This window comes from Canis lupus, chromosome X (assembly GCF_003254725.2).
Source record: "Canis lupus dingo isolate Sandy chromosome X, ASM325472v2, whole genome shotgun sequence".
Lineage (NCBI taxonomy): Eukaryota > Metazoa > Chordata > Mammalia > Carnivora > Canidae > Canis > Canis lupus.
Genome location: NC_064281.1, coordinates 106,881,715 through 106,891,492, shown reverse-complemented (window position 1 = coordinate 106,891,492; position 9,778 = coordinate 106,881,715).

Here is a 9,778-nt window from a genome sequence, read left to right as displayed (position 1 = left end):
CCATCACAAATTTGTTATAAGTTTAGATTTAACAGAAAATCATTATGATTCAAAAGTATCAGGGGGCAAATCCAGAGTCTGATGAAAACCCGAGGGGAGGTTCTGGTTTGTCAAACTTGGCATGTATCTTGAGTAGTTTGACAAATAGCACTAGCAATATTCAGATCTACCTAGGAGTATCTCAGAGTAACCTACAAATCAAGTATTGTCTAAAAAAGGGAAAAATCAAGATGATATATGCACATGGCAAAAACAAAAAAAATCTGATGGTACAGAAAGGCATGTCATTAAAACTTGCCTTCTTCCCTTCTGTGCCTAATGCTTCTCTCCAAAGGTAACCAGCTTAGAGTGCCCTGTATATTCTTTGGGGGGAAAATTATTTGCCAGTGAATATATATTTAAGAAATTTTACGTTAATGGAGTCAAACTGTATATACTCTTCTGTACCTTGCTGTTTTTGCTGTGTCTTACAAGATCTTTCTGTATCAGGATATACAGAAATACCTCATTATTTTTAATGACTGTGGTATTCCAATGTATGAATGTGTTACAAATGTTCAAACAATGATGGGATCTCAGATTGTTTTCAATATTTTACTATTGCTAGACCATTTTGCAGTGAACATACTTGTACATATAAGGAGATTATACCCGCAGAGTTAATCTTAGCAATTGAATTGCTAGTCAAAGGGTACTTTTCATTTGCACTTAAGTAGTTATTGCCAAATTGTTCTCTAGGAATCTTGGCCCCGTTATTCTCCCACGTATAATTTGTAAGAATAATTATTTCCAAGGCCCACACTGACACTGGGCCTTGGATTAAACATTTGATCATCTGAAACTGAATAAATGATATCTTGCATCTTACTTTAGCTATATTGCATGTTAATGAAGGATATGGAACACATTTTCATGCTTATTGGTTACTTATATTTCATTTTCTGTGAATTGTGTGGTCATGTTCTGTTTTCTATTAGATGATTTGTTTTTTATTGATTTGTATGAGCTCTTTGTAAGCTAAGAAAATTGGTCCATTGTCATATGTTTAAGAATATTTTCCTGAGATTTATTTATTTATTTATTTATTTATTTACTTATTTATGTAGCTAAACTTATCAGTCTTTATGGCTTTGGGGATTTGTGCCTTGCTTAAAAAGGCCTTCTTTACATTTAAGAATAAATTCAATGTATTTTTCCAGTACTTTTAAGTTTTTTTTTTAACCTTTAAATCTTTGATTCATTTGGACTTTATTTAGGTAGAAGGATAAGGTAAGGATTCGACATTTTTCTCCCCAAATGGCTATCTGGTTATCCCAACTCCAACCCCACTTTTTTACTTTTTTTCCCACACTGATTTGAAAAACCATCTTCATTCATACACTGAATTTCCATATATATTTTGATCTGTTTCTGAGCTCTGCAGTCTGTTACAAAGATTACCAGTCTTTCAATTATTTTAAGTTGCTATATGCTTTCATATTTCACATTGCTAGTCCATACCACATTATTATTATTTTCAGGATTTTTTCCTAGTTATTCATGCATGTTTATATTTCCTGAGGGACTTTGGTATCATTTTGTCCATTTGTAGAATCCTACTCATATATTTCTAAAATTTTACTTTGAAAATTTTCTAACTTACACAAATCGTGAAAGAATAATATCAGGAATGCCAATATACTTTTCATTTATCACCATACCTAATATTTTGCCACTTTTGCTTTTGTTTTCTCCAAATGTGCTTTTGTCCCCTCCTGGATAGTTTATGGTAAGTATGGATTTCAAAATCACACCTCATGACACCATGACATCCCTAACTATGTCAGTGCCCCATTCCTATAAGGATGAGGACATTTCCTGTTTAACCACAATACCACTCTCACACTGAAGAAAATAGTGAACCATCCAATATTATATTCAAATTTCCCCATGTGTCCCCAGAATGACTTTCATGCCAACCCCCACCAAGGTTCACAAATTACATTGGTTAGTGTGTCTCTCCAGTCTCTTAAATAGTCCCCCTACCTCTTCTTTTTAAAATATTTTCAAAGTAAACTTTATTTTTCAGAACTGTTTCTGAGTTACAGAAAGATTGGGAAGATGGCGCAGAGATCCCACATGTCCCATACTCAGTTTCCCCTACTGCTAATATCTTATGTTACCATGAGACATTTGATACCAGCAAGGAACCAATATTGATACATTATTATAAACTACAGTTAATATTCAAGTTTTCACAGATTTTACTTAATGTTCTTTTTGTATTCCAGGATTCCATCCAGGATACTGCTTTACATGTAACTGTGATATCTTCTTAGGTTTTTCTTGGCTGTGACAGTTTCTCATACTGTCCCTGTTACTGATGACAACTTTTCTTAAGATTTATTTGACACAGAGTGAGCATGAGTTGGGGGGAGGGGCAGAGGCAGAGGGAGAAGCAGACTCCCCACTGAGCAGGGAGCTGGAGGTGGGGCTCCATCCCAGGACCCCAGGATCATGACCTGGGCCGAAGGCAGATGCTTAAACCACTGAGCAATCCAGGCGCCCAAAGCTTCACAGCTTTGAGGAATACTGGTCAGGTATTTGGTGAAATGTTCCTCTGTTGGGATTTGTCTGATGTTTTTACCATTATTATACTGGGATTATGTGTGCTATTGTTATCACATCAAGGGTACCCATCTTTTTAAAAAGATTTTATTCTTGAGAGACTCAGAGAGAGAGAGGCAGAAACATAAGCAGAGGGAGAAGCAGGCTCCCTGCAGAGAGCCCAATGCGGGGACTCCATCATAGAACTCCAGGATCACACTGAGTTGAAGGCAGATGCTCAACCACTGAGCCACGCAGGCGTCCCAAGAGTACATATCTATTAACATGACTTATCACTGTTGATCTTATTTTTGATCACCTAAGTTAGTGTTTGTCAGATTTCTCCACTGTAAAGCTACTCTTTCCCCATTGCCATACTGTATTCTTTGGAAGGAAGTCACTTTGCATAGGCCACACTTAGGGAGTGGGGAGTTATGCTCCACCTCCTTGAGGATGAAGTATCTACATCAATTATTTGGCATTCTTCTGCACAGGAGATGTTTCTTCTTTCCCACTTATTGATTTATTCAATCATGTATTCATATAAATTTGGGCTTTTTTTAATACTCTGGGTTATCATGTAACACTATTTTGGGGTTGAAATTATTTCAGTTCTGGACACTGATAACTTTTTCATTGGACTCCTGTGTCTCTTTGACATACTCCCATTAGAGTGGACTTCTTTATTTTGTTTTCAGCTCTTCCTTTCTGGCACTACAAGATATTCCAGGCTCATTGTGTGTATTTCCTTCCCCAGTCCTAGAATCAGCCTTTTCTCCAGGGAACCTGGTGCCTTTTATGGAAGGATAGTATTAGAAATCAGGATCTGGGCCCTGGTTGTGCCCAGTGCTGCAGGGGTTTTGTTGCTTCGAGGCCCTTTCAGCTCACAGGGCAAGGAAACATATGTGTGTGCGCTAACCTGTGCATATACACACACATAAATATTTCTGGATGTAACCTCTGTGTATATATATATATATATATATATATATATAGAGAGAGAGAGAGAGAGAGAGAGAGAGAGAGAGAGGCAGAGACACAGGCAGAGGGAGAAGCAGGCTTCATGCCGGAGCCTGATGCGGGACTGGATCCCAGGACTCCAGGATCACGCCCTGAGCCAAAGGCAGGCACTGAACCGCTGAGCCACCCAGGGATCCCCTGTATTTCTATTAAGTGGAATGCAAGTTCATACTGATGTTCCATCCATCACCACATAAATCTTTCTAACCACCTCTCCTGCTGATCTGCAGACTTCTACTCCCACACTAAGAAACCTGGTTCCCACCATCTGCTGCCCATTTACTTGAATTGTTTAAATCCAGTATATACAGTTCCAGAAACATTACCCTGTACTCCCATGGAAGACATTTCAAACTAGAGCAGCAATTATGTATCTCTGTTTGCCATTAGTTTTACAGACCTCACTCATTTCCAAAGTTAATTAGTCAGCACCCCCGCCCCTTCAGTGTGTTTGTTTCACAAATTTGTAATACAGATAGCTTTGTCACCTCTTAAAATCTTTAAAATGATTTTTTAAAATTTGTATACACCAGGGCTCACTTTTCATGCCCTAAAGTTCAATCGATTTTGACAAATCTACAATGTTATGTATCCACAATTGCATTATCATATAGAATAATTTCAATAGCTCTAAAAATCCCTTGTGCTTCACCTACTCAACCCTGTCCCTTTCCCTGGGGCTCCAGTTTACGACTGATCTTTTTATTGTCTCTATAGTTTTGCCTTTTCTAGAAAGTCATATGGTTGGAATCATGCAGTAGGTAGCCTTTTTAGACTGGCTTCTTCTACTTAGCAATATGCATTTAAGGTTCTTTCACGTCTGTTTGAGGCTTACCTAATTTTTAAAATCTCTGAATAATAGTCCATTCGATGAACATTCCACAGTTTGTTTACCTATTAAAGGACATCTCCAGTTTTCAAAGATTATGAATAAAGCTGCTTTAAACATTTGCATGCGGGTAAAACCCAAAAAAACGTATTTGCATGCATGTTTTTGTGTGGACATAATCATGTTAGTTTGGTAAATATTAAGGTGCATGATTGCTGAATTATATGGTAAGATTATGTTCAGCTTTAAGAAATTGCCAAGCTATCTTCCAAAGTGGCTGTGCCATTTGGTATTCCCATCAACAATAAATGAGAATTCCTGTTGCCCTGCATCCTCATCAGCAACTGGCATGATCAGGTTTTAGGTTTTAGCTATTCTAACAGGTGTGTAATGATATCTCGATTGATTGATTGATTGATTGATTATAATTTATTTACTAATTTTAATGAGAGAAAGAGAGTGAGGGAAATGGGCAGAGGGAGAGGGAGAATCTCAAGTACACCCTGCTAAGTGCAGAGCCTGACATGAGGTACCATCCCATAGCCCTGAGATCATGACCAGAGCCAAAATCAAGAGTGAGTCGCAAAACTGACTGAGCCACTCAAGCACTCCATATTTTATCTTAATTTGCAGTTCCCTAATGACAAATGATGTTGAGCATCTTTTCATATGCTTATTTGTCTCCTGTCTTTTGATGAAGTATCTATTTGGATCTTTTCCTCAATTTCAAATTATGGTGTTTGTTTTCTTATTGTTGAGGTTTTTTTGTATATTTTGAATACAAGTCTTTTACAGATGTGTTTTTTTCAAATATTTTCTCCCAGTCTGTGGTTTGTCTTTTTATTCTCATGACAGTGTATCACAGTGAAGTTTTTCATTTTAGTAAAGTCCAACATACCAAATTTGTTTTATGAATCATGCTTTTGTTTTGAATTTAAAATCTCATTTCCCAAAGAAGAGAGGGAAACAAACCATAAGAGCCTCTTTTTAAAAAGATTTATTTATTTTAGAGAGAGCAGGGGGAGGGGCAGAGAGAGAATCTTCAAGGAGACTCCCTGCTGAGCATGGAACCTGATGTGGGGCTCCAGGTGGAACTTGATCTCATGACCCTGAGATCATGACCCTGAGATTATGACATGAACAAATCAAGGTCAGATGCTTAAGTTACTGAGCCATCAGGCGCCCTACCATGAGAGACTCGTAATGGTGGAGAACAAACAAGGTTGCTGGAGGGAGGTAGGTGAGGTATGGGCTAGATGGGTGATAAAGATAAAGGAGGGCACCTGTGATGAGCACTGGGTGTTGTATGTAAGCAGTGAATCACTGAATTCTACTTCTAAAATCAATATTGCACTGTATGTTCACTAAGATTTAAATAAAAAAATTGAAAAAAATAAAAGCTCATTTTCAAACCCAAGGTCACCTAGATTTTCTCCTGTTTCCTTATAGAAGTTTTATCGTTTTTTACTTTATTTTTAGGCCTACAATCTATTTTGAGTTAGTTTTTGTGAAAGATGAAAGATCTGTGTCTAGGTTCAGTTTTTTTTCCATACAGACACTCGTTTCAACACCATTTGTTGAAAATACTGTGCTTTCTCCATTGAATTGTCTTTGCTCCTTTGCCAAAAATCAGTTGACTATATACGTGTGGCTCTATTTCTGGTTTGTCGACTCTATTCCATTTATCCATAATATCCACTCTTTTGTTAATACTGTACTGTCTTGACTACTGTAGCTTTATACGAAGTCTTGAAATTGGCTAGTGTGAGTCTTCCATTTTTGTTCTTATTTTTCAGTATTGTGTTGGCTGTTTAGGGTCTTTCATCTTTTTCTGTAATCTTTACACCCAGTTTGTCAATAACTACAAATAACTTGCTAAGATATTGATTGGAATTGCTTTGAATCTATAGATAATGTTAGACAGAATTGATATTAATATTGAATCATTCCAATTTGTGAACATGAAGTATCTCTTTATTATAACCAACTGAGCTACCAAGGTGCCCCTATTTCTTGTTCTTTTCCACGTAGAGATCCTGTACATATTTTGTTTAATTTATATGTATTTCATTATTTTGGTGTTGCAAATGGTATTGTTTTTTTTAATTTCAAATTCCAATTTTAATTATTAGTATTTAGGAAAGCAATTGACATTTTCATATTAACCTTATGTCCTACTCTTTGTTATCATTCTTTTTAAAGTTTAGGAATGAATATTAAATTTTGTTATTTGCTTTTTTTGTATATATTGATATATTCATATGTTTTTTCTTCTTTTACTTATTAAGGTGGTAAATTATAAGAATAGCTTTTTAAAAGTTGACCCATCTTTGCATTCATGGGATGAATCAGGTATCCATTAAAAAATAACAGCTTACCACAAATTACCAAAACTGGAACAGAAAGAAATAGAAAACCTGAAGAGGCCAATAACCAGGGAAGAAATTGAAGCAGTCATCAAAAACCTCCCAAGACACAAAAGTCCAGGGTCAGCTGGCTTCCCAGGGGAATTCAGTCAAACGTTTACAGAAGAAACAATACCTATTCTACTAAAGCTGTTTTGAAAGATAGAAAGGGACAGAATACTTTCAAACTCGTTCTATGAGGCCAGCATCACCTTAATTCCCGAAACCAGACAAAGACCCCACCAAAAAGGAGAATTGTAGACCAATATCCCTGATGAACACAGATGCAAAAATTCTCAACAAGATAGTAGCCAATAGGAAGCAACAGTACATTAAGAAGATTATTCACCGTGACCAATTGGGATTTATCCCCCAGATGCAAGGTTGGTTCAACACTCGTAAAACAATCAATGTGATAAATCATATCAACAAGAGAAAACACAAGAAGCATATGATCCTCTCCATAGATGCAGAGAAAGCATTTGGCAAAATACAGCATCCATTCCTGATCAAAACTCTTCAGAGTGTAGGGATAGAGGGAACATTCCTCAACATCTTAAAAGCCATCTACGAAAAGCCCACAGCAAATATCATTCTCAATGGGGAAACAGAGAGCCTTTTCCCTAAGATCAGGAACATGACAGGGATGTCCACTCTCACCACTGTTATTCAACATAGTACTAGAAGTCCTAGCCTCAGCAATCAGGCAACAAAAAGAAATAAAAGGTATTCAAATTGGCAAAGAAGAAGGCAAACTCTCCCTCTTCACAGATGACATGATACTGTACATAGAAAACCCAAAAGCCTCCACCCCAAGATTGCTAGAATGCATACAGCAATTCAGTAATGTGGCAGAATACATAATCAATGCCCAGATATCAGTGGCATTTCTATACTCTAACAATGAGACTGAAGAAAGAGAAATTAAGGAGTCAATCCCATTTACAATTGCACCCAAAAACGTAAGATACCAAGGAAGAAACCAAACCAAAGAGGTAAAGGATCTATACCCTCAAAACTACAGAACATTTCTGAAAAACATTGAGAAAGACACAAAGAGGTGGAAAAATAATCCTTGCTCATGGATTGGAAGAATTAATATTGTGAAAATGTCAGTGCTACCCAGGGCAGAATGTACACGTTCAATGCAATCCCTATCAAAATACCATGGACTTCCTTCAGAGTTGGAACAAATCATCTTAAGATTTGTGTGGAATCAGAAAAGACCCCGAATAGCCAGGGGACTATTGAAAAAGAAAACCAGAGCCAGGGGCATCATAATGCTGGATTTCAAGTTGTACTACTAATCTGTGATCAACAAGACAGTGTGGTACTGGCACAAAAACAGACACATAGATCAATGGAGTAGAATAGAGAATCCAGAAATGGGCTCTCAACTCTATGGTCAACTAATATTCTACAAAGCAGGGAAGACTATCCACTGGGAAAGGACAGTCTGTTCAGTAAATGGTGCTGGGAAAATTGGACAGCCACGTGCAGAAGAATGAAACGAGACCATTCTTTTACACCATACCCAAAGATAAACTCAAAATGTATGAAAGATCTAAATGTGTGACAAGAATCCATCCAACTCCTAGAGGAGAACACAGGCATCACTCTTTTTGAGCTTGGCCACAGCAACTTCTGGCAAGATACTCTATGAAGGCAAGGGAAACAAAAGCAAAAATGAACTACTGGGACTTCATCAGGTTAAAAAGCTTCTGCACAGCCAAAGAAACAGTCAACAAAACTAAAAGACAACCTACAGAATGGGAAAAGATATTTGCAAATGACCTATCAGATAAAGGGCTAGTATCCAAGATCTATAAAGAACTTCTTAAACTCAACAGCAAAGAAACAAACAATCCAATCATGAAATGGGCAAAAGACATGAACAGAAATTTCACAGAGGAAGACATAAACATGGCCAACAAGCACATGAGAAAATGCTCTGCATCACTGGCCATCAGGGAAATGCAAATCAAAACCACATGAGATACCACCTCACACCAGTGAGAATGGTGAAAATTCACAAGACTGGAAACAACAAATGTTGGAGAGGACGTGGAGAAAAGGGAACCCTCTTGCACTGTTGGTGGGAATGTGAAACGGTGCAGCCACTCTGGAAAACTGTGTGGAGTTTCCTCAAAGAGTTAAAAATAGAGCTACCCTACAATCCAGCAATTTCACTACTGGGGATTTACCCAAAGATACAGATATAGTGAATTCAAGGGGCACCCGTACCCCAATGTTTATAGCAGCAATGTCCACAATAGCCAAACTGTGGAAGTAGCGTAGGTGTCCATCGAAAGATGAATGGATAAAGATGTGGTCTACATATACAATGGAATATTACTCAGCCATTAGAAATGACAAATACCCACCATTGCTTCAACGTGGATGGAACTGGAGGATATATGCTGAGTGAAATAAGTCAATCGGAGAAGGGCAAACATTATATGGTTTCATTTATAAGGGTAATAGTGAAAAGGATTAAAGGGGAAAGGTGAGAAAATGAGTGGGAAATATCAGAGAGGGTGACAGAACATGAGAGACTCCTAACTCTGGGAAACGAACAAGGTATAGTGGAAGGTGAAGTGGGTAGGGGGATGGGGGGACTTGGTGATGAGCACTGGGTATTATACTATATGTTGGCAAATTGAACTCCAATAAAAAATATACAAAAAAATAACAGCTTGCTAGGATTTTTGTTTTTCATGATTTTCTTTAATGTTAACCCTGCCTTTATAATAATTTCTTCAAACCATAGGTTCACTAGTAAGACTAGAATTCTGCTAAAAGTTGGATTTATTTCCTCCTTGGTTATTTTTTGAAAGATTTGTTTATATTTTAGAGAGAGATAAAGAGAGAGTGGGAGGAGGGGCAAAGGGAGAGGGAGAGTCCCAAGGAGACTCCATGCTAAGTGTTGAGTCCTACA